General features: G+C 47.0%; 1 pseudogene; it reads left to right on the top strand.

Annotated features, from left to right (window-relative positions):
* The first annotated feature begins 295 nt into the window (after nt 1–295).
* Nucleotides 296–5,039, top strand: LOC101604371 (annotated as a pseudogene).
* The last annotated feature ends 1,032 nt before the right edge of the window (nt 5,040–6,071 follow it).

Below are 6,071 nucleotides of genomic sequence, written 5' to 3'. Positions count from 1 at the left end.
TTTATTTGAGAGTGACAAACAGAGAGAGAAAGAGGCAGAGAGAGAGAGAGGGAGAGAGAATGGGCGTGCCAGGGCCTCCAGCCACTGCAAACGAACTCCAGATGCGTGTGCCCCCTTGTGCATCTGGATAAAGTGGGCCCTGGGGAATTGAGCCTTGAACCAGGGTCCTTTGGCTTCAAAGGCAAGTGCTTAACCACTAAGCCATCTGTCCAGGCCCACAGTTCTATTTTTAACTAAGGCAAACTAAAGTGGACATCTATGAGAAGGAAGAGGTCTGTATGAGAAGGAAGAGGGCATGAATGAGAAGGAAGAGGGCACGTATGAGAAGGAAGAGGGCACGTATGAGAAGGAAGAGGGCACCTGTGAGAAGGAAGAGGGCACGTATGAGGAGGAAGAGGTCACGTATCAGGAGGAAGAGGACACGTATGAGAAGGAAGAGAGCACGTATGAGGAGGAAGAGGGCACGTATGAGAAGGAAGAGGGCACGTATGAGAAGGAAGAGGGCACCTGTGAGAAGGAAGAGGGCACGTATGAGGAGGAAGAGGTCACGTATGAGGAGGAAGAGGACACGTATGAGAAGGAAGAGGGCACGTATGAGAAGGAAGAGGGCACCTGTGAGAAGGAAGAGGGCTCGTATGAGAAGGAAGAGGGCACGTATGAGAAGGAAGAGGACACGTATGAGGAGGAAGAGGGCACCTGTGAGAAGGAAGAGGGCTCGTATGAGAAGGAAGAGGGCACGTATGAGAAGGAAGAGGGCACGTATGAGAAGGAAGAGGGCACCTGTGAGAAGGAAGAGGGCTCGTATGAGAAGGAAGAGGGCACCTGTGAGAAGGAAGAGGACACGTATGAGGAGGAAGAGGGCACGTATGAGAAGGAAGAGGACACGTATGAGGAGGAAGATGAAATGTATGAGAAGGAAGAGGACATGTATGAGAAGGAAGAGGACATCTGTGACAATGTAACACACAGGAGCCATAGATTGTTACTAGAAAATTTTCAGTGCTGGGGATGGGATACCTTCCAGCGAGTTTTTGGCTAGGGAGGTCCCTGATGCCCCCCAAACATTACAGACCATTGCTAATGCTCTTGGTTTCCCACCAGGAATAGATGGTAACCCCCTATTGCTGAAGACTCCACATACTTGGGCTGCAAGGTCACTGAGAAATCCTGCTGGAGCTAGCCGAAAACCTCCTCCATGAAGACCAGCTGACAGCTAGAAAAGGCCATGCTGCATGCAGTTTAATGGGAGAGAGAGAAATCACCAGTGAAGATACCCAACAGTGGACACTGCAAGCCTTCTATTTGGCCAGCCAGGCCAAATGAGCCAATGGGTGCAATAGTGGCATGTCTGTTATGGGGGAACCAACTGCCCTCTAAATTGACTGGAGGCCCGTTCCATTGGAGGGAATATATCCCTGATAATGAAAACCTACAACAGGGGTAGTCATGAGTCATAGGGGTGTAATGTCTGCTGCTGTCTGGCTCACCAAACTGCCCAGTAAGCACTTCTCTTAATGTTCATACCCATATAATAGTCTCACTTTTGGTTAGAGAACCTTCTCTTTTCAGGTAGTAGTGACCTTGCGATGACTAAGGAGGCTCCATGGTACTAAGAAGAAGTGATAGAGGAGTGTTCAACTCAATCACACCTTCCGTGGCTCAGGGTCCATTGCAGAAGAGGTGGTGGAAAGAATGTAAGAGCCAAAGGAAGGGTAGGATTCCTTACAATGTGCTCCTCCAGATGCAAAATGGCTTGGATATCCATGACCTCACAGTGCCTGACACTACCTACACAAGACCATCATAATAGGAGGAAAAGATCATGACATCAAAATAAAACAGACTGCTTAAGAGGGTGAGGGGATATGGTGGAGAGTGGAGTTTCAAAGGGGAAAGTGGGGGGAGGTAGGGGATTCCCATGGGATACTGTTTATGATTACGGAACTTGTCAATAAAAAATATTAAAAAAATTAAAAAGCTGATGAAACTGAATAGGTGTATTTTACAAATGTATTGATATAAATTCTGTGGGAAGACACAAATGCCCATGCTAGTGGCATAACTCCCTCATGACAGGTGGACCACTTTTGCTTGCTAGTATAACCTGAGGTAAATTGCAAGTCATGTGTGCCAATCCATGAGCGATCTAAGCTTTTAGGATGATCACCATGGCAGACCCTTAGAGATCAGGAGTGGTGAAGTACAGAGCCTTAAACCATCTTCACTACTATACCAATGGTTTTGTTCTTCTGCATTCTATGTTTCAGAAAGGCTGTGTTCTCTTTCTTTTCTTTATTTTTCAAGGTAGGGCCTCTTTCTGGCCCAGGGTGGCCTGGAACTAATTCACTATGTAGTCTCTGGCTAGCCTTGAACTCACAGCGACCCTCCTATCTCTGCCTCCCAAGTGCTGGGATATCAAAGATGTGTGCCACCACACCCCACCTCTCTTCCTTTTCTCAACCACCTCATCAAATTTGTCCTAAATTCAGGGCTGGAGAGATGGCTTAGTGGTTAAGTGCTTGCCTGTGAAGCCTAAGGACCCCGGTTCAAGGCTCGGTTCCCCAGGTCCCACGTTAGCCAGATGCACAAGGGGGTGCACGCGTCTGGAGTTCGTTTGCAGAGGCTGGAAGCCCTGGCGCGCCCATTCTCTCTCCCTCTGTCTTTCTATGTCTGTCGCTCTCAAGTAAGTAAATAAAAAATGAACAAAAAAAAATTGTCCTAAATTCATTATTACATCATACTATCTCTATCTCCATTATTAACACCTTATATTAAGCCATCATTGCTCTTCACAACAGCTTCTTTTTCTTTCTTTTTTAATACTAAAAATATTTTATTATTTTTATTTATTTGAGAAAGACACGGGGGTGGGGGAAGAAAGAAAGAATGGCATGCCAGGGCCTCTAGCCACTGCCAACGAACTCCAGACACATGTGCCAGCTTGTGCAGCTGGCTAATGTGGGTCCTAGGGAATCAAACCAAGGTCCTTTGGCTTTGCAGTTAAGTGCCTTAACCACTAAGCAATCTTTCCAGCCTCTTTCTTTCTTTTTTGGAGTAGGGTCTCGCTGTAGCCCAGGCCAACCTGGAATTCATCATGTAATCTCAGTGTGGCAGTGAACTCAAGGTGATCCTCTTACCTCTGCCTCCTGAGTGCTGGGTTTAAAGGTGTGTGCTACCATACCTGGCTCACAGCTTATTTCTGTCCATGCTACCTTCCATGCCCAAGACACTCAGTGTTGCAGATGGAATGGTTTCTTTTAGGAGCTAAAAAAAAAAAGTCACAAGGCTGGGAGATATGGCTCAGTGGTTAATGGTGCTTGCTTTAACCATTGCGGGCCAGCCTGGGTTCAATTCTCAGTATTCATGTAAAGCCAGATGCACAACGTGGCACATGGGTCTGGAGTTCATTCTGCTGTGTCCATACTTTTCTCTCTGTCCTCACAAAAACTGAAAAGGAAAAGTCAAGTTGGGCGTGGTGGCCTTTAATCCCAGCACTCTGGAGACAGAGGTAGGTGCATCACTGTGAGTTTGAGGCCACCCTGAAACTATATATCGTGAAATCCAGGTCAGCCTGAGCTAGAGTGAGACCTTACCTTGAAAAACAAAAAAACAAAGAAACAAACAAAAAAGGAAAGTCACTTAAAACATTTATGTGGCCACAGTTGGCCTGTGTCTGGGGTCTGGCTCCACAGGCAACCAGGCAAGGGAACTGAGGGACCAGTGAGCGAGGGAGGGAGGAAGTACGCCTCTGCCCCATGGAGTCCAGCAAGTCATGGTTTCACAGATGCAGCACATCCAGAAGCAATTGCAGACACTTCAGTGGAAGAAGTAAAGCTTTGGTCCACAACCCATTTCACCGTTGGCATAAATGCCAACGATGTGAAGAAATTGGAAGAAGCTGGATTCTGTACTGTGGAATCTGTTGCCTATGCACCAAGGAAGGAGCTAATAAATATGAAGGGAATTAGTGAAACCAAAGCTGATAGAATTCTGGCTGAGGCAGCTACACTGGTTTCAATAGGTTTCACCCCCGCTACCGAATTTTACCAAAGGCGGTCAGAAATCGTACAGCTTCCTACTGGCTCCAAAGAGCTTGACGAACTTCACACACACACACACACACACACTCACACACGTATTATTTATTTGAGAGCGACAGAGAGAGAGAGAAAGAGGCAGATATATAGATAGAATGGGCACGCCAGGGCCTCCAGCTGCTGCAAACGAATTCCAGATGCATTCACCCCCTTGTGCATCTGGCTAATGTGGATCCTGGGGAATCAAGCCTTGAACTAAGGTCCTTAGGCTTCACAGGAAAGCAGTTAACTGCTAAGCCATCTCTCCAGTCCCGAGCTTGATGAACTTCTTCAAGGTGGAACTGAGACTGGATCTATCACAGAGATGTCTGGAGAATTCCGAACCGGGATGACTCAGATTTGTCATACATTGGCTGTTACATGCCAGCTTCCCACTGACCGTGGTGGAGGTGAAGGAAAAGCCATGTACATTGACATGGACGGTACCTTTAGGCCAGAATGGCTGCTAGCAGTGGCTGAAAGATATGGTCTCTCTGGCAGTGATGTCCTAGAAAATGCAGCGCATGCTTGAGGGTTCAACACTGATCACCAGACCCCAGCTCCTTTATCAAGCATCAGCCATGATGGTAGAATCCAGGTACGCACTGCTTCTGGTGCCACTGTCCTTTACAGAACAACTACTCAGGTGGAGGAAAGCTGGCAGCCAGGTGAATGCACTTGCCCAGGTTTCTACAGATGCTTCTGCGACTTGCTGATGTTTGGTGTGGCAGTGGTAATCACCAACTAGTTGGTAGCCCGAGTGGACGGAGCGGCCATGTTTGCTGCAGATCCCCCAAAAAAACCATTGGAGGAAACATCACTGCTTATGCATCAACCGCCAGGCTGTACCTGAGGAAAGAGGGGAAACCAGAATCTGCAAAAATCTATGACTCTCCCTGTCTTCCTGAAGCTGAAGTTATGTTTGCCATGAATGCAGATGGAGCGGGAGATGCCAAAGACTAATGTGTTACTTTGTAACCTAATGGAGTGGATTGTTCCTTGGAGTTCTTCACAGGCCTCTTTCTGTTGGGCATGCCAGGACAAGGCTTCCCAGAAAACAGCTACTGTATCAGCTTTTCTGATAGTATAAATAAGAAACAGGTCAGTATTCAAACTGATCTGTAATTTTTTTTTTTTTTTTTTTTTTTGAGGTAGGGTCTCACTCTAGACTGACCTGGAATTCAGTATGTAGTCTCAGGCTGGCCTCGAACTCATGGCCATCCTCCTACCTCTGTCTCCTGTGTGCTGGGATTAAAGGTGTGCACCACCACCACTGGCTGGATTGGGTACCCCCCCCCTTCTGAAGTGTGTTAATATCTCTGATGTCTTTGGCATTTGGAGAGGTATGAAGTACCTTTAGACAGAGTACCTTAAGACTGACTGAGGTGTAATATCAGTTGAATAGTGGTGTTTCCAGGAGAACTAAAGCTGGGGAGACAGGACTCTTTTCTCACTGGTTAAAAAAAAAAAGCATGTACATCTGTAACTAAGGGAATGGGTGTCTCCATTCTTTTTTCTATTAGTAAAACTACCCTATTGATCACATGCTTTAAAGTTGTATGCCTGGGGCTGGAGGGATGCCTTAGTAGTCAAGGCGTTTGCCTGCAAAGCCAAAGGACCCAGGTTCGATTCCCCAGGACCCACATTAGCCAGATGCACAAGGTGCATGCATCTGGAGTTTGTTTGCAGGGGCTGGAGGCCCTGGCGTGCTCATTCTCTCTCTCTCCATCTTACTCTATAAAATAAATACTTTTTAAAAAGTATGCCTGAACTCTTTTATTTTTTAAATTATTTATTTATTTATTTGAGAGCGACAGACACAGAGAGAAAAACAGATAGAGGGAGAGAGAGAGAGAATGGGTGCACGAGGGCTTCCAGCCCCGCAAACAAACTCCAGACGCGTGCGCCCCCTTGTGCATCTGGCTGACGTGGGACCTGGGGAATCGAGCTTCGAACCGGGGTCCTTAGGCTTCACAGGCAAGCGCTTAACCGCTA

Source organism: Jaculus jaculus, chromosome 10 (assembly GCF_020740685.1).
Source record: "Jaculus jaculus isolate mJacJac1 chromosome 10, mJacJac1.mat.Y.cur, whole genome shotgun sequence".
NCBI lineage: Eukaryota > Metazoa > Chordata > Mammalia > Rodentia > Dipodidae > Jaculus > Jaculus jaculus.
The sequence above is the reverse complement of the archived record's forward strand: the minus strand, read 5'-3'. Positions and strand labels throughout refer to the sequence as shown.